Source organism: Cavia porcellus, unplaced genomic scaffold (assembly GCF_034190915.1).
Source record: "Cavia porcellus strain 051 isolate PalLab524CR breed Dunkin Hartley unplaced genomic scaffold, mCavPor4.1 scaffold_6, whole genome shotgun sequence".
NCBI lineage: Eukaryota > Metazoa > Chordata > Mammalia > Rodentia > Caviidae > Cavia > Cavia porcellus.
Genome location: NW_026947489.1, coordinates 63554327 through 63574236, shown reverse-complemented (window position 1 = coordinate 63574236; position 19910 = coordinate 63554327). Strand labels below are relative to the sequence as shown.

At 46.5% G+C, this 19910-nt stretch overlaps 1 long non-coding RNA gene across 1 annotated transcript; it reads right to left on the bottom strand.

Annotated features, from left to right (window-relative positions):
* Positions 1–3905: 3905 nt before the first annotated feature.
* LOC134476467 (uncharacterized) lies at positions 3906–6780 on the bottom strand. Its single transcript, XR_010048151.1, has 2 exons — positions 5722–6780; positions 3906–4441 (listed from the first exon to the last, which is right to left on the bottom strand). It is a non-coding gene; the product is annotated as an uncharacterized LOC134476467 (long non-coding RNA).
* Between the last annotated feature and the right edge of the window lie 13130 nt (positions 6781–19910).

Here is a 19910-nt window from a genome sequence, read left to right as displayed (position 1 = left end):
TGGGGGACGGCTTAGATGCCTACCTGTCCTCTGATCCTTTTTCTCGGCTCCTACAAAACCAGCTGGAAGAACCTGAAATTTGAACCACCCGCCCACATGCCCAGTCCTGACTCTGCAGTAGATATTTGAGGAGTGTTTGGATTGGCCGCCTGATTGATGTGTACCTAGAGGAAGGGTATGGACAGTTCCATGAGAAGTTGCTGTTACCCTGATGATTCATAACCCCTTTCTTATTTCAGACCAAAGACCCCATTGGCAGATTTGGGTAAGAAATCTGGCTGATGGGAAAAGCAGCTGATGCCTGATCACTCCCAAGAGGAGAAGCAGGAGGGAACCGCTAACTGTGATGGGTGCCTCCCACCTTTGCTAGTTTATCTTGCTCCTAGAGAGCGTCAGCAAAGGGGCCCTAGGCGGCTGCACTTCTCACTCAGGCCCTGGGGTTGGGGACACAGACCAAGGCTTTGGTCAGCTTCCCCTAGCTCCTGCTCAGCCTGGCGTGGAGGGAACCCTCCCCTTGCCATAACCTCTGCAGGCCCCACAGTGCTGAAGGCTGTGGGCCTCCATTCGCTGGAGAACCAGCAGATTCTATTTATAGAGACATTCTCCAATCTGAGGAGAGTCTGCTCTGTCTTTCCTCAGCTCCCGATCTGGCTGGTGGAATTGAGGCAAGAGACATTCCCAAGGCAGCAGCAACCCTGGAGGGAATTTGTGGTCATAATGCAGGGGATGGGGAGTGAACCTGGAGCCCAGAAAGCTGCCGGAACCACAGGGAACGCAGGCGTGGATTTACAGGCCTGCCGTTTCCCTCCTGATGCAGCTTGTGCTTTTTTAAATCAGCCTTGGCCTGAGCTATTATTATGGGGCCCGGTGTTTATAGCAGATCGGGAGCTAGCAGAACCTTGGAGATGCCTCTCAGGTGTGTGTCCTGACCCAGTGGTCTAGGAATCATCACCTGGGCCTGAGGGCAAACTCTGTCCTGTCTCCTCTGTGTGAGACGCCTCTGCCTCACAGAGGTTGACTACTGTTGTTGGCTGTGGAGAAAAAAAAAAAAAAAAAAAAAGCCAGAGTTGCTATTTACACCCTGAACTGCAAGCTGGGTAAAAATAGCACTAGCAACTTGGTCCAGCTTCAAACCCCATTGCAGAATAGATTATTTTTGGAAGAGAAAGATTTTCCTCTCCACCCACAGATCTGAAAATGGTCACCTCTCAGGAAGAGAGAAGAGGCGATCCCACGCAAAGGTGAAACATGGCCCCTTTGTACCCGGCCCGGGACAGCAAGGCGAAGCCGGCCTGGAAGCCGTCTCCCCTGACAGCCAGCTGAGGCCCCAGCATGGCGCGTGGGTGACCTAGTTCAAGGTACAGTGAGGATTAATTAACTCTGACGATGGTGAGAAGAGGAGCTGGCTGAACCTCCAAGTTGCTGCTATCACTATGTCAAATTCCTTGCCTTTCAAAATGAAGAAGAAAAAATTGACCAAAAAAGTACATAAGACCCCAAAACAAAAGTTTTGAGACTATGGGTCTGGAAATTACTTTCTAGTCTTCTCAGAATCATTTAGAACAATGGCATGGCTATAAAATGATAAATTCCCATAAACCCAGCCCAGTTCCATCTCTGTATTTTAGAACCCCTAAGAGAACTCTTCCTTAGGTACCGTCAGAACTTGGGACCTGGAGCCATGGCTTAGGAAGTGACAGCCACTCCCTGATATGCTCTTCACTCTGTGAGAAGATTGTTTTGTGTTGTTGTTGAGGTGCCAGGGGCCAGCTCCAGGTAAAAAGATATTCTGAGAAACGCGTGAGTATACGGTTGTGACAGATGTGAAACTCAGAGGAGGCAGACACGTGCATGCGGTTCTCATCACATGGAATTACATGGAGGACATGCAGAAAGCGGCAGAGAAAAGTACTGGGTCAATGATGTCATTCAATTGCTCTTTAATCTGAAAGTGCCCGGGGCTCCCAGAGCCGAGCCCATTAGGTGCTTAATAAATACTTTGAGCAGAGGGAGAAAATGCTCCTCATCCTGCCTTCATTTGAACCTCCTTTTTCAGAGAGCCAGGAACCAAAATGGATCCTCCAGGATGAGGAAACACACTAAGGCATACCTAACCCCAGAAAAGGTGGGAAGGCTACAGCGTACCGCTCTCTGACTCCCCACAACGCCCCCCATCATTGCTGGCCTCTGAGTGACCATGCGATGACCCCTGGGTCAGCTAGAAGTGCACAGGATGGGGATGTGCTGCTCGGGCACACAGGTGGCTGCCTGCAGCCCGCCCATTCCCTGGCATCACACAGATAGAGGGTTTAGTTCTGTTTTTGTCACCTGCTTGCTATGTAACCAAATCACTCCACCTTTTTGACTCTCTTTTTCCCATCTGAGGACAGGATGTCAACACCCTCCTGCTCTGTGAGGTGAGGCGGGCAGGAGGTGGCATATGCAGGGCACGTGTTCGGGGGCCGGAACAAGGAGAGACCATGAACCCAGGTGTCCTAGGCCTGGTTGGGGATCTACGATGCTTCCTCCTGCCACATAATGGTGAGTCTACTAAAAGACCGAGCCCTCAGCTTCCCCCAAAATGCACTGCATTTACAGAGTATTACATCTTTTTCCCACGGTCTGAGGCCCTCATTTGTTGTGTTCCCCGTCCCCACTTCCACCTTTCAGTAGTAGTCACATCCCCAAACCTCATCGAGTTGCCAGAAACAAGATCACCCTATTCGGATGTCTCTACCAGTGGGGAGCCCTGGCCAGCTAAGGCCTGGGTCAGCTCTGGCTTGGCAGCGGAGGGAACCCACAGAAATGTAGCCCTGTGCTGCTTTCCAGGCGCATCGACTGGGGATGAGGTTGAGTCATAGCTATGGAAGCTATTTGCGCTCAGGGCTCAGAGCTTCCCCCAGGACCAGAGAAACACAGCCAAAGAGCCCTTTGATCAGGACTCCTTCGGGTTGCTATTTCCAAAGTTGAGAAATCCAGATACTGCTGACCGCTGCTCAGGATGGAAATGAGCTCAGGTCTGCCTCGCACTGACCTCTCACAGAGGATTGTAGACCAAGGTGGCCGGGATCTTCCCCTCCAGCCTAAGTCAGCTTCCTTCTGAGTCAGCTTTCTTCACCTCCCTATTAATAGCCACCGCTTTGGCCGACTCCACTCGCAGTGTGATTACAGTTTGCAAATACGTCTCGAGCAAGGAAGCAGCACCCTCCCTGAGCGGGTTGTCAAGGGCCCCAGAGAGCATGCTCTGCCCACAGTGGGGAGGCCGGGCTGTCTTCTCCCGCAGAAGGGGAGGCTGCATGGAGGCTGGGAGACTGGGTGATGAGACAAAGACAAACCACTGCTTTGGGGTTTCTGTCCTACTGGGCTCCCCTAGTTTAGGGCTGGAGACTTGCATGCAAGCTGACTATCATTTCACAGGAGCCTTTATTCCCCTACTATTCCTGGCAGGACTGAAAAAGCATGACAGCTGTTCTGTCCAATAATGCAGATCCCTCTGCTACCCTGGATGGCCAATTCTGGGCCAAACTGGGGGGAAGTTCCTTCCCAAGGTCTCAGTGATGACAGTAACAAGACGGCCTACTTCCAGAAGCTCTGACTGTCTGGAAAAGATGAGTGATGTGATCAGTTTGGGCAGGAAAAAACTTTTTCATGCTTAACCTTCCACCCATTTCTCCCCCAGAGAAGCAGACAAGCAAAACGAATTTCAGCACTAGATTCATACTGATAAGCAATGTTCCAGCTCTTCCAGCTCCCAAACGGCTCTCAGTAGGAAGAACATGCCAGCTTAGAAGCTGGAAATCCTGGGTTCAGATTCTGCCTCTTGCCTCTTTACTGAGAAAATTTAGTACACATATTCTACTCTTCTGAATCTCTATCTGCTCCTGTATAGAAGAGGGATAATCAGATAGCCTGAAATCATTTTAATGTAAGTGACATGAGACAGTATGGCCTAGTATAGTGACTGGAAAATAGTATGTCAGCATTAAACAGTCGATTTTCTTTCCAGAAAATAAAAGGTCTGGAAACTTGAGAGCAAACCCACGCCATCCAAAGAGCTCACATCAGTGAGGGGAAAAAGTTCAGTCTCTCTCAATGTGCAGGCTCATTGCATAAACATCTCAGATATGAAGGTTCATAGGAATCAGCAGATCTCTGTTTCCTTCCTGTGGGTTCACACCATCTAGAAATTCCAAAGGGAGGACCATGATGTGTCCTGCGTAGGCCAAGGCAAGGACTCCTGTCCCGTTTACCTTCTCTCCTGACCAGAAGGCCCACCAAGTCTTGCTGTTCATAAAGGGTGGCACTGGTGAGAGCAGATGAGCAAGCGTGAGGAAGGCCTCCGTGTGGTCCTCTGCTGAGCACTTCTCACATCTCAAGGGCTCCCTTAAAAGGATCAGGTCAGGTCACTCAGACCTCCACGCAGTGGCTGCTATCAGGAAGACTAAAGGAAAAACAAAAAAAACCACGTATGCCCTGTTTTATACCCTACAGAGAAAATCTGTCCCCAAATACTTGATGTTAGATGACACATAATCCCTCCACCCCACCACACCCACTGTACTGGGGACTGAACCCAGAGCCTTGCATGTGTCAGACAAGCACTGTCTACTGAGCTACGTCCCCAGCCCTTTTTATGTTTTGTCTTATTTTTAAAATCTTATGAAATTGACCAGGATGACCTAGAACTCATGATCCTCCTGCCTCAGCCTCCCAAGTAGCTGGGATTACACGTGTGCACCACTGCACTCAGCCAGATAATCCTCTCTGTAAGCCAGCAGACTTTCCTCAGCAGACCACTTGGGTGTGGGCGTGGGGGAGGAGGTGGGAGGCTGACTTTGTTCTTGCTGTGGCTCAGCCGCTTCCTTCTTGCTTGCCAAAAACTCCCTTAGATCTGATGGGATCCAGCCAGACCTCTTGGCAGCACAGAGCGGGGCAAGCCCCAGCATGACCTGTCCCCAGGTTCTGGCCCGGCTGGACACTGACAGGGGCAATGTGAGGCAGCAAGAGCTGGGCCCACACTGACAGGCTTTCTCCATGGAAGCAGCCCAGAGTCTCCCTCAGCAGAGGTGAGCAAAACAGCAGGACCCACCACCGGTGGGGAGCGGTCCCTGTTTCCTCTTGAGACCTGTTCCCTGTGGAGACTCCAGCCTGATTCTGGAACTTAGGTCCCTGCCACAAAAACCACCTGCTCAGGCACCAACCACTCGAGTGCCACTCTCTCCTCCAGCACCCCAACAAATAGTGTTTGAATATTGACCTCATACCAGCACTGTGTTCCGGGTTCTTAATACACACTGGAGAATTAAACAGAGAAGGTCTGTGGCCCAGGAGTGCAGCCAGACAATCAGTGTGAACATTAATAAATATATCGCTGCCGACGGTGAGCAGTGATAGGAGAGTTACTCAGTTGGGCACAGTGGAGGGTGAGGATGGGAGCTTGTGTCTGATTTAGATGCAAAGCTCAGGAAAGACCTCTGTAGAGGTGGTATTTAAGGACTTGGATTTTGGTGGCAGCTAATGACAAGGGTCTCATTTTACTATTCAACTAAAAGAGCTCCTAACAGAAGGTGTCAGGAAAGATGATCTCAGCCATCAGTGCAGGGAAAGTCTTCTAGAAGGTGGAGACAGAGACCTTTCTTCTAAGTCCCCTTCTGTGGTCACATTTGCTTCTCTTCCCTGTCTGCCCCACCCCTAGGAATGCATCTGTCCCCTGCCCCTCACCTGTCTAACACACTTGTTGCCCTTCAAGTTTCCTTGATCTTGTTCCAAGGTGTTGTCTTCACTGTGAGGACTTCGGGCAGCATCCTGCTGTGAAGAAAACCTGCCTAGACTCCTGCCTTTGAAAACCACTTTTGTCAGAGACCCCACAGTGCTGCCCTTGAACCTCTAGAAGCCAGTAGTTGTGACCCAACTGCAGATCAAACTCACATTCCTGCTGGGCCAGCAGGCTAATTACAGAGTTTGCTCTCTATAAATCTTTATCTCAAGGTTGTTTTCCTACATTAGCCTTAGCCAGTTGGTATCCGCCCATCTACCCTCTGAGCTCTGAGCAAAGGCTCGCATCCTCAGCACTATTGTGAAAGAGGCCAGACATCAGCTCTGTGAAGCAGAGCTCAGTTTGCATCTCCACTGCCCCCAAGCCCAGCCCTGTGCCTTGGGCAAGTCATGAACCTTGGAGCAGGACACTGCTCCTGTGCCGAGATGAGGGGGAGGATAATACCTACTTCTAGCGTTGGTACCAGAATTAGCCAAGAGGAAGGCCAGATAGGTGGAATGCCGCAGGTCCACAACATGCAGGAGCCTTTGTTTTATATCAAGCTGTTAAATCATCTGTGCAGAACATGGAGAGTATATTTTTTTAATATGCTGTAGTCTTTTACAATGTTAAGAATGATGTCACATTGGGATGTGGTGGCACACACCTGTAATCCCAGCATTCTGGAGGGTGAGGCAGGAAGATCTCCTAGAATTCAAGGCCAGCCTGAACTTCATAGTCTCAAAAGATAGGGGGTGGGGCAAACAAGGGGAGGGGTAAACACAAGGTCCTGAGTTTGATTCCTGGCACACCCCATACCTTCCAAAAAAAGAATGGTGGCGTTGGGCCAGAGATGTAGCTCAGCATGCAATGCCTGTCTGGCAAGCATGAGGCCCTAAGTTTGATGTCCGGTACCAAAAGAGAAAAAAATACAAAGGAAAAAAATAAAACAAAACCTTAAAAAGAATGGTGACTTCAACAGCTGTCATCCTAGCACTCTGGAGGCTGACACAGGAAGATCCCTGAGAGTTTGAAGCTAGCCTGGGTTTCATGGCAAGTTCAAGGCCAGCCTGAACTGCACAGTGAGACTCTGTCTCAAACAAGACAAAATAAAAGAATATCCATGTGGCTGTGAGTTGCAAGGCTGTAGCTGTCAGAGTAGGTAGAGCCTTAAATAGTTTGGATTTTATTCTAATCACCGAGGAGCAGCCAGTTCTGATTTATGAAAAGATCACTGCATTATTCTTGGAAATGTACTATAAGAGACATGAGTCAAAGTAAAGAGACCCCTGCAGGAGGCCTTTGGTGAAGTCCAGGGAGAGAAGAGGGGGCTTCAATCAGATTGTAGCAGTGGAGATGATGAAGATTTGGAATCAATTTGGGGTTAACACACATGGGTATGGATCAGATTAAGGGGGGATAGAAAGCCCAGATTTAAACCTAATAAACTTGAGAAGATGGTGGTTCTGATCAATGAGACAAGACTGTTGAGAGAAAACGTTGATCACATGTCTTTATCCTCCTCTAGAGACCCTGAAGCTATTGGGAGCATCACCTATGATTTTCACAGCTAAACGAACACATCAAGTCTCAGTCGTGATCCATGTCACTTATTCATGGTGTTCTCAGCAGGTGCCCTCCTAGACTGTGGTCCTCGTGAAGCCAGTGCCCTCTACCAAGAGCATGTCCAGGTCAGGAATCTGGCACTCACCTATGTCTCAACTACTGCCTCAGTCCATCCTGGCTGCTGTAACAACAATATCACAGATGGGGAATTTGGAAATAAGAGAAATGTATTTTGCACAGGTCTGGAAGCTGGGAAGTTCAAGTTCAAAGCACCAGCAGATTTGGGCCTGGTGAAGTCTCGCTGCTTCCAAGATGGCACGTAGGGCTGCATCCTCACACAGAAGGCAGAAGGGCGAGGGATTGGGGTGCTCCCTCCTACTTTCGTGGTTGCTTTTTTTTTTTTTTTGCAGTGTTGGGGATCAAATCCAGGGCCTCCCACATGCTAAGCAAGCACTCTGCTACTAACCTGCATACCCAACCCTTCCACCTCTTATAAGGTTACTAATCCCATTCATGAGGGCTGTTTCATAACTTAATCGCTCCCCCAAGGTTGCGCCTCTTAATACTGTCCCACTGGCAATTACATTTCCACATGTGAATCTCAGGGCTCGCATTCCAACCATAGCAACCATGACTAACTCAAGGTGCAATAATCCTCAGGTCCCATACGCTTTTTCTCTCCACTTCTCCTTTTCTCGTCCTCAATATTGTTACATCCCCCTAAACTGCCTGTCTCAGTTCTGCCTTTTCACGACTCTCCAGCCCTTACTCCGTAACTGATCGAGTTAGAAGTAGATGCCGGTCAGATCATACTGTGCTGCTACTCAAAACCATTTAATGGGTGGATGTGGTGGTGCACACTCATGGTACCGGCACTGAGGAGGCTGAGGCAACAGGATCACAAATATAAGGTGGACTATCTAGTAAGACCCAGTCTCAAAAATATAAAAAGCATACAGCTCAGCAGCAAAGTGCCTGCCTGGCAAGCGCAAGGTTGTGAGTTCTGTTCTCAATACCAAACAAACACACAATCAAAAGGCCTGGAATTGTAGCTCAGAGAGAGAAACTCTAGGGTTCAAGCTCTAGTCGTGATGGCAAAGTCCTCTGATAGTTTCTTGGTGTCTGTGACTTCCAGACCAAACTCCTTTGGGGCCCTTCAAGACCCCACCTCAGGGGCTGGGGATTTAGCTCAGCGGCATAAGCGCCTGCCTTGCAAGCAGGCGGTCATAAATTCAATCCCTGGTACCGATAAAAAAAAAAAAAAAAAAAAAAAAAAAGACCCCACCCCAGTCTCTGCACAGTCTCAGCCTCCTTGCCTACTATTTCCTGAGAGCTCTGGGTTCCAGGCACACCTAGGTCTGAGTCCTGGGATTGCTCTGGCCCCTCCACCTAGAATGCTGCTTCCTCCCCTGTGCAAACCTCTGTCCCTGCACACACACACGTGAACACACATGTGCACACACATAGTCTATTTGGTGGTCCCCGCTTGTCCTTTGAGCCCCTGCCCCAGCTGGCCTCCTCTGCAAGGTCCTTCCTCATTCACAATGGCTGAGGCCCCTCCTCCTCTGAGCCTTTGCAGGCCACACCCTGAGAGAATGCCGGCTGGGGCTTTTTTTGTTGTTTTTTTTTTTAATGAAAATCGAACTCATGACCTAGCGCTTGCCAGGCAGGTGCTGTGCCACTGAGTTATATCCCTGGCTCAAGTGAGGGAAGCAGCCATCATGATCTTGGCACCACCATTCTGTACGTGTGCATAAATACTTGTCAAATGAATGAGTGAATGGCTTATTTTAGAGTTTTTTTCTATTTGTTTTTTGAGACAGGGCCTTGCTATGTAGTCCAGACTCACCTTGAACTTATTGTGGAGCTCACAATGGCCTCAAATTCATGGGAACCCTCCTGTGTCAGCCTCCCAAGTGCTGGGATTACAGGCATGTGCCACTGTACCCAGTTGAGTGTCTCACTTATATAAGTTGGGTTTTTTTGTTTTGTTTTGTTTTATATCAGAAATCAAACGTGGGGCTTGCACTTGCACTTGTCGCTGAGCTACATCCCTTCCTATAAATTGATTTTTGAGGTAGATGGCAAAGTCTGGGAAACATTTTGTCCTCATATTTGTTGGATATATTTACTGAAGGATTTTTCATATCACTGAGGCTCTGGTATGAGAAAGAATATGTTATGTTTAAGAATGAAGACTGTAGTTGCTGAGAATGGTGGTAAACGCCTACAATCCCAGCACTTGATAGGCCGAGGCAGGAGGATCACTACAAGTTCAAAGCCAGCCTGTTTGATAAAGAAGAAGAAGGAAGAGGAGAAAAGAAAAAGAAATAAAGACCCTGAAGTTATATTACCTGAGTTTAAACTTGGTGTACTGTCTGCTAGTTGATGGGGTGGTGTCACATGCCTACATAATCATAGCCCTCAGGAGGCTGAGGCAGGAGGATCACTATGAGTTCTAGGCAGGCCTGTGCTACACAGTGAGTTCAAGTCCAGCCTGAACTGCATAGCGAGACCCTGTGTCAAGGCCCCTCCCACAAGAAGTCGCCATTTCATTAAGCCTCAGTTTTCATTGTAAAGCTGCATTAGTAACAGTACCTACCTCAGAGGATTAATGTGAAGGCTAATGAAATGCACATATGAAGCCCTGGTGACTGGCAGGGAGCTTGGTGCCTGCAAGCTATTATTAGTAGCTATTTTTCTGACAGCTTCATTTGACCTCATTGTGTCACCATTGCTTTTTGAAACGGATGTCGGGAATGTTTGTCTCAAATGTGAGCACTTCATTTCATCAGGTTTTACATTTGCCCTCATCCTGGGTCACCTGGATAAGTGAGACTTTGGGGGAAACTGATCCACATGGTGTCCTAAATGAGGAGGAGCCTTTTGCTCGCAAGTCTTGATTTATTGCTTAGAAAGCAAAAGAAAGCATTGCCACCCAGGCAGCAAATTACCCGAGTTCTTCAAAACTCCGCCCTTGTGACCCTGCCACCCCTTGCTTTCCTTTGCATGGGGTAAAAAAGGGACTGGCAGAGTGTGGTGGTGCATGTCAGTAATCCCAACACGTGGGAGGCTGAGGCGGGAGGATTGCTGTGAGTTCAAGGCAAGCCTGGGCTACATAGTGAGTTAAGGCCAGGCTACATCACGTAGAAAGACCCTGTCTCAAAAAGAAAAACAAAACACAAAAAAAGACAGCAGAGCCCCCGTGTAAGAGTGTGCACTCAGCGGGAAGGAAAGCCTTCCTTTCCATTCTTACACAGAGGGAGGGGCTGTCATCTCCCTTTCAGACCTGAGTTTTCTAGCATTAAGCAGCCTCTGGGAGAACAGAATTGTCTCAGCAGAGGCTTGAGCTCTACCCGATTATAAATTGCAAGATTCTGCTGCCAGCATGTATGTCAATGGAGTGAATGGGGCTGACGAGAAAGAGTGAGAAGATTCCCTAAAAGCATTTGGAGGCTCTTCACGTCAAATGACTTTCTTGAGCAACTACAAAATATCACAATTCCAGGTCAAGGATCGAGGCTCCCTCTCCAAGTGCAACCATTTATAATTTTTTTACAAGTAGATGTCTTAGCAATGCCGGCGCCTCTGCCATCTTGTTGGGAGGCCTGGCATTTCTAGCTTGAGGGAGGTTAGTTTGGATAACAGGGCTTCACAAAGGGGTTGATTTTAAAAAGGGAGGTTGATTTTATAATCTATACTGAAAGCAGTAGGTATTTTTTCAAATGGGTTAACCAGAAAAAGTTGGCCAAACGATGTGTTTCCTGTCTGTATGGCTGACAAGAAAGAAGCCTACTGGAAAGGTATGCAGTCCCATGCCAGGTTCCTCCACCCAGGTCTCGCCCTTGCTTTTCTTTATTCATTCTCATCTCCTTGTCTTTGCACAAAGCAAAAGATATTTCTTAAGCTACTGAGGAAATTCACTCTTAATTTTCCTCTTGGGTCTGTACCTCACTAGTCAGAGAGGATTTTTTGGATATTTATCCTCAGGGAGGAATGTGGCCGTACCAATCAGAAAGAAAGTCTACACCTCTAACAGGATGACCGACTGACTGACAGATGACTCCGGGGACCAATGAGCAAGGCCTCGTGCTGGCAGGGGTGCAGAGCAGTACAAGTCTCGTGTGTGGCTGTAGGAATGCAAAATGGCACACCTGGAAAACCCCTGTGTCATTTTCTTATAAATTTAAACTTCCTCTTCCCAAATGATCCCAGCAATTCCATTCTTAGAAATTTACCAAAGAGAATTGAAAATATATACACAACTCACATAAAATCTATCCACAGATGTCAGAGCAGCTTTTTCATAGAAGCCTGAGACTAGAAACCACACAAAAACATTCATCAATTGGAGAGGGATTCTATGGTTCATCCAAACAGAGGAATAATATTTGATAGCAAAAAGCAACAACCTAAAACCAAGTATGGTAATCTCAACAGCAGGCAGGCTGAGCTAAGAGGACGTGAGTTCAAGGCCAGCCTGTGCTTCATGGTGAGACACTGCTCAAAACAAACAAACAAACAAAAACGAATCGGCCTACAGATCCACACAACGTGGTGGATCTCTCAAGCATTACGCTGAGTGAAATAAACCGGAGTCAAAAGGCTGCCTACTGCTTGTCATTCTGGAAAAGTAAAAGTATAGGGACAGAAGACAGGGACGGGCTGGGGACGGGAGAAGATGACTGCTGGTGGGTCTAAGGGGATGTTCGTAGTGACAGAGATACTCTACACATTGGTTGTTACATGACTGTGTACATTTGTGAAAATTTGCTTTCTTTTTTAAAAGGGCAGTTTTTGCTGTGTTTATTTATGACTTGGGAAGACTATATTTCCCCATCTTTTGAATTGCAAAACCCTAGGCCATGAAATGTAAGATAAAAAGACTCCAGGCAAGAGCAGAGTACTTGGGAGAAAATGCTATAAAGCAAAGCCCTGTCTTCACATCTGCTTCTCTCCTTAAATGGGATCCCTTAAATCAAAGAGATTAGGGGAAGATGACAAGGAGCAAATGATGAGAGATTAGGGACAAAGAGGCTGAATCAAAAGGGGCCCAGAAAGAAGATTAGAGCCCTCGTTTCCTGCATCCAAGCCAGGCCTGGAGGACCTTCGTTGGCAACAGGTGTCACATCGCACCCCACGGCCAGCTGAAGGACTCATGTTCGTCCTCCCAGACCTGGCTGTCTGTAGCTCCAGGAGCAGAAATCTGCCTCCATGTGATTGCAGGAGAAACCCCAGGCCCCCACACTCCCGCCACTTGCGCTTCCATTGAGGACATCATCCCCCTCCCCACTGGAGATGTAAAAACACACACTTACTTTTCCTGTCCTGTGATTTCACTCTCATTTACCTGCTTCCAGCGGAACAGAGGTAAAGCTGAAGCAATTTTTCCTCTCTCTCATGTAAATTCCTTTGTGGTTGGGGTTGAAAGGCATAGACTCCTCCCAGCCACCCACCTTTTTTTTGAGACAGGGTCTAACTATACAGTGCAGGCTGGCCTTAAACTCACTATGCAATCCTGGCTAACCTCCAGCTGGTGGCGATCCTCCTGCCTCAGCCTCCCAAGTGCTGGGGTTACAGGTGAGTACCACCATGCCTGATAAGCGTACTTGTTGTGATAGATGACCATCTTGACATTCACTAGGTTTACCCTTTGATCAAATACTCATTAAACTGTTGGTCTCTGCAGTTATTAAAAAAATAGTGTGGATCCCTGTCCCCCAGGGAGTCCTAGGGAAGGTCACAGAAAATGTAGCCTGATAAGGGCCATAGCAGAGGCCCGGATCAGGAGCTTGTGGGACCCAAAGGCAAAAGGGCAATGGCAATGGGTTCTCTGAAAGTGGGGCATAGAGCCATGCATCCATAATCCCAGAATTTGGAGGCAGAGGCAGGAGTATTTCCTGAGTTCAAGGCCAGCCTGAGCTACACAGTGAATTTAAGACCAGCCTGACTACATAGTAAGATTCTGTCTCCCCCCCACACACACCAAATCATACTGTTTGCAATGCTAGGGATTGAACCTAGGTCATGCTAGGCAACCGTTCTTCCACTAAGCAACACTCCAAGCCCTAGAATCATGTTTTCTAGTCCAAATGGTAATTGCTGTGGCAACTCTGACCTTCTCGGTGCAACTACCTACTTCCCCTTTGTTAAACAACCATGCCATAAAGGGAACTGAGAAAAGTCCCGGAGGACAAGAACTTTATCTGTTCATCCCTGGAGTAATTACTGACTCATAAAGAAAGAAAGTATGTGATTATCTCTGGGGATACTTAGCATTTGCTGAATTCCCAGGGGAAAAAAATATAAATGTTAGAAAACCATGCAAAGAAAGAAAAAAAAAAGGAGAAGTTCGTAGGTAATAGAAAGCACAACAACCTGCGCCTGTAATTCCAGCGCACAAAGAAACTGAGGCAAAAAGATGCAAAGTTTGGAGGCTGGGGATTTAGCTCAGTGGCATAAGCACCTGCCTTGCAAGCAGGCAGTCGTGAGTTTAATCCCCAGTACAGATAAAAAAAAAAAAAAAAAAGATGCAAAGTTTGAGTTCCACCTGGGCGATTTAGCAAGACTTCATTTTGAAATTAAAGGCTGGGCGTGGTGGTGCATATCTATAATCCCAACAGCAGAGAGGCTGAGGCAGGATGATCACTGCAAGTTCAAGACCAGCCTGGGCTACACAATGAGACCTTGTCTCAAAAAAAACAAAACCAAAAAAAAAAAAAAAAAATAGGGCTGAGGATAAAGCTCAGTGATAGAACATCCCTTGGTTCGATTCCCCACACCAAAAAAAAAGGATAATTAGTGCTCATTATATTAATACTTCTCATTTACACAGTACACGTGCATGCATTTTTCCATTTTTAAGTACTTACATTGATGCCTTGACAGCCACACTACTAAAGCAATAATAATAGAAATAATAATAATGCAACACTTCTTGAGCTTCAGGGTCTAGGCTCTGTCTGGAGGCTTAGTGTACACTTTGTTGCTTGGTGTTCCCAGTAACACTGCCCTTTCAGATGCATTAACTGGGCCTCAGAAGGAAACCAACCTATCCGGCTTGCACAGGACAGAACTGGAGACCTGACTCTTCGTTCCTGAACATGTCCCGGGCACCCCCTGGTCTTGGCAGGAAGGATTTTTACCAGCATTCCTTGTTGGGCTCCTCCTGCCCAGACCCGAGGCTTTTGCAGGCAAGCCTCCCTCAGGCTAAAGCTGGGTCTCTGTCTCCCCAAGCAAGAGAACCTAGTCTCTTGCTATGGTGTGGACACAGCAAGTCTGTACCAGTTGTCTGAGTGCTAACTCTGACCTCTTCCTCACAGGACGACCCGTCCCTCTCATTAAACAGAAACTGCCCCATGTCCTGGGAGGTCAGTTACAGTCCCTTCCCTCAGCTTCCTCTCTCAGATGCCTGACATTCTCCACGTAAACTATTTCTAGTATAATATCATTGAGATCTCAAATGAAATGAAATCGGAGCCTTGGCTGTGTCTCGTTACCGTGGAAACAGTGTCAAGCCTGAATGCCCCCAGGAACTATGGGTGTGCAGTCCTTCCGGCTGCCTGGGACTAAGATGCGGGACTAAGAACTGGACAACGGGGCAGTTCAGTAATAAATGCAGACTGTTCAACTCAGGGCTGCTGTCAGCACATGCATAATCAACCTCTGGTCTCCATTTTCCGCAGGGTGCTGGCCTGGTACGGAGCACAGCAGCCAAATGAACAAAGGCTCAGATCGTTCTACTTTTGTGAAGGTACATTTTAAAGTCTATTAAGGCAGCTCAAAATATGTGGTAGAAAAAAAGCATAAGCAGCAATAAATTTCAGTGGCATTCTGTAGAAGCATTTTTGCTTCTCGGAATGGGAAATCAAATCTTTCCCAAGAGAACTCCATTATTAAAGCCATAAATAAAACATCCCCGATTTGATGGCTTGGTTGCTTTGCTTGTATGGCTTCATTGTGATGAAGTGGCCCAAAACCTGAGGCTGGCATCCAGGGGAGGCTGGGGAGGTGATTCTGACAGCTTTCTGTCCTCTTTCATCTAGCATGGTGTCCACGCACCACGCCACAGAGCAATGATACTGAAGACTACCAAAGATGGTTACCACAAAACCCAAGGATGAGATGTCCAGCTGCACTCTCCCTTCTTCTGAGCACCCTCTTCCACAAGTAAAAGCAAAGCAGAGTGCTGCTGGGCCTGCTCACCCAATTGCCTCGGGCAGAAAAGGTGAATCTTTTAGTGCTTTCGATGATAACCAACAGCCCCCTGTAGGCATCTGTGCTGTAGGATTGTCATCACTAGCCCAGGCAGTCTGGGCTTGAGTCCCAGCACTGCTACCTAGCAGCCCGGTGACCAAGGTTGGTTAACTCCTAGGTTCACCTTGAAGGAGTGGAGTTAGAGGGATAAATAAATGGTATATGCTGGATGTACATAACCTAGTAAATTCCAATCGCTCCCCAGGAAGACAAGTGCCACTTGCAAAGGTCTATTTGTACGGGACACTCTGGATATTATTTGTCCTCGTGGTAACTTCTGTTGTTGCTGCTCTGACTTACAGATGATAGAAACTAGTCTTGCTAATTGCAGTGGCTTTCTTAAAGTGATGAGTGTATGACCGAGCAGTCAGGTTTTAAATCCCCCTCTGTCCAATTTACAAAGCCAACAAGCCAGGGCTGGGGATTTAGCTGAGTGGCATAAGCATGTGCCTTGCAAGGGCGCAGTTGTGAGTTTGATCCCTGGTATCACTTAAAAAAAAAAAAAGGCCAACGTGTTTTATACTTGATTCTGCTAATTTCTGAGCTCATGAGCATGGGATGAGTCATTATTTTAATTCAAGGTAAATATATCTTAATAGTTTCAGGGTTTAGATAATTTGCTAATGCATTGGAAACTCCAATTTCTGTAGCTGTTTTGCCTTTTATTAGAATGATCCTACATCCCTTTGGAATGAGACAGGAACTATATTCCTCCTTGGTTTGTTCCAAGCCAGCCTGGAGAGCTGCCCATGAACAGCTCCATGGAGATGTCAGCAGGGGTTAGGTACCTCAGTCCCTTCACCCTGGGCAAGAAGACTTTGAATTGTTAGCTTTCAACCATCCTAAACCACTGACACCAGACTGGAATATTCTTTCTCCTCCAATGAAATATGAAGTAATAGCATTGCATCACTATTTGAATGTCACTTTACATACGTTAATTTTGTAACCTGAACAACTATTTCTAAGATGACAATATGTAACTTATCAACTGGTGATTTCTTACTGTTTATTTTTCTGTAATTCTGTATTATTTCTACCCTTTTTTTCACCATGTATTTCTTTTGTTTCTTTCTCTTTCAATAAAAAAAAAGAAATGATAGCATTGCAACCAACAGGCTTAGAATCCTATAAAATAAAAGTATAATACAATTCAACTTTTTTTTTTTTTTTTTTTGTACCAGGGATCAAAATCATGAACTTGAACCTACCAGGCAGTTGGCTTTGTGTTTTTTATTTTGTTTTGTTTTTTGCTTTGTATTTTTGAAACAGAGTCTCACTATATAGTTCAGGCTGGCCTCAAACTCATGGCAATGCTCCTACATCAGTCTCCTGAATGTTAGGATTACAGATGTGTACTACTGCACCACGGCTCTTTCTCAGTTCTAAACCCTGTGCTTCCAGTGCCTGAAGGGCAAGATTTTCGTTTTGTGTGTGGTGGTGGTGTGGTGAAAACATGAGAACAAAATAGCCATAAGGTTTTGGGTGTGTGCTTAGATCCACCAGAAATGTAATTATATGGTAGACCTTTCATGACAGGCTGGGGCCATTTTCAGGGTGCAGGCTCTGGAATCAGAAGAGTTAAAACCCCAGCCTTTCCATGGTCATGTTTTTTATATTCTCAGAGCTCCTGTTTCTTCACCTATAATATGGGGGATTGTAAAACCTTAACAAATAATGTACATAAATAACAAACATATTTATCTCACTCTGAATTCAAAATAGATCTGAGAAATTTGTAGTAATTTGCTTTGAGACAGAGATCTCACTGTGTTTCCTAGATTGGCTTTCCACTCCTGCGCCCAAGCAACCTTCCTGCCTCAGTCTCCTGAGTAGCTAGGACTGTAGGTGCACCCTACCATGCCCAACCGTAACATTTTAGTGATTCCTGCTGTGTGTGTCAGGCTGGGCTTTTCCCATAACTGTCCCTCTACAGGGAAATCAGCGCTTGAATGAACCCAAGTCCTACAGCTCCAGAGTCTGCCCCGTGCCCTGCTTTAGGACATGAGCCATTTATTTGATTGAGATTAAAGGATTTATGCACATTGTTTCTGCAGAAGCAGCTGTGTGTGAGGGTCTGGTGGGAGGGCCTTGGCTGATACAGCTGGAGTTTGGACCAATATGCGGAGAGACCAGCCAACCTAACCCTTTCTTTCTGCCATTCTGCATGAGGAGTACCCCCCGTTTTTTGTGACCTGGTTTAATTTCTCCATTAGGCTGTGCACATAATAGCTATCTTCCAAAATGCTTGCTGAATAAAGGCAGATAATACTGATCACGAATAGTATAGCCATTTCTTATGTACGAGAGAAACATTTGATACTGAGGTTCTGTTCTCTTATTTACACTAATCTGTTAAACAGAATCCTTATACCCTGAGAGAGACTGAACTCAAGGCCTTGCACATGCTAGATAAATGCTCTTATCACTGAGTTACACCTGTAACCCATGGCCTTTTATCCTGAAGTGTGGTCTAAATTTCCCAGGCTGGCTGGCCATGGACTGATGTATGAACCACCTGCTTTGGCCTCGCAAGTAGCTACAATTATAGGTTTGCACCACTCGGCCTAGCTAAAGACTTTTTCTGATACTGGGAGTTGATCTCAGAGCCTTAGCACTGAGGTATATTTTTAGCCCTTTTCTAACTGTTCAACATAGTCCTGCTGAATTGTATAGGTTGGGCCTGAACTTTGATCTTTGTGCCTCAGCCTCCCAGAGTGCTGAGATTACACACACATGCCAAGATTGACCAGCTTAAACATATTTGTTTTTAATATTTTCTGACAGGGTGTTGCTATACAGTTCAGGCTGCCCTTGAGCTCATTTTATAGTCCCGGCTGGTCTCAAACTTGCAGTGATCCTCCCGCTTCAACCCCCCGAGTGCTGGGATTACAGGCATGCAGCAAAAAGCCTAGTTTTAAACAGATTTTTAAAAGCTATTAATTTTCCACTAACTTAATGTCCCTCAAGCATTTATTTATCACCTAATATTAATGTAAGTACCAAGGATACCTATGGAGTGAGAGTGGTGGGGAGGAGGTACTTGGAATTGAACTCAGAACCTTGAACTTGCCAGGCTGTGCCACTGAACTATACCCTGGCCCGAGACAGAATATTAAGAAACAACAAATCCAAGCTTACATTCAGCTATGGAACACACTGTATCTTTTTCAAGTAGCACTGACCTCCCCAGCTGTTTTATGTTAAGTTTCTAATCTGCATTCCCTCAAGCCTTACTTATTGTTAAGCAGTCAAGATAGACTAGGAGAGCCTCTTGTGAAGGCACAGAAGAACTCACAAGGCTGGAGAAGAGAGGCTAACACTTAGAACATGGTATCAGGGAAAGAACCAGGCAGAGAAGTCAGATCAGGCTACCATTCCATTACCATTCTATCACTAATAATGAAGGCTTACAAACCTCAATTTCATCAACTATAAAACGATAATCGGTATTTGTCATTGCTTTCCCACAGGACAGCAAGGGCTCCTAGGATGACGTGGGAGCACCTTACTGGGGGGTCGCTGCTCGAGGCCATGGGGCAAAGCTCTAACACCGGAGGGCCTGGTGAACATTTGTGTCCCCTCCTTTTCTCCCAGCCCGATCTCCTAGACAGCCACAGCCACCCTGGGGAAGATCGAGGGCCTGTGGATTGCTGGCTTGAGACTGGTTGTCTCCTGCACATGTTATTTTTTCTCTTGTCACTGTCTGCAGAACGCAAACAAGAATGAAATGATAACAGGCATGTCCTCTGAAGCAAAACAGGTCACAGGAAGAAGATAATACACTCAATGACAAACAAAAGTCAACTGCAGCTGGGCCCAGAGAGGGTAGGCAGAAGGGTGTGGGAACTAAGGAAGGTGTTTCCTTGTTTACAAATAGGTTTATGAAATATTATCACCATCGTGAATATGTATACACACACACTTGGTGTTTTAACATCTTTCTGTGGACATTTAGGCTTCCATGTGCAAGGGAGACCTCGGTAAGACATGGACTCATACCCTCGAGTGTTTAGTCTTCATAAACAAAGGCACAGAACACACAACTGTACTTACAGTGATTAGATACTCAAGACTGGAAGGCTACTGTGAGAACAAAAGCAGCTGACCTATTAGGATGACAGAACTGCCTCACCCATGCCTGAAATCTAATATTTGTTTAATAAATATTTGGTGAATGAGAAGACTTGATCTTTATTTTCCAAATATTATAACCGTGAATATTTATCCCTTCATTAGCTAACCATTCAGAGATGATTCCACTCCCCCTTGACATAATTTTGGTGCTCCACTTTCCCCCCTGCTTTTACTTAATGCAATTCAAAGAAAATGA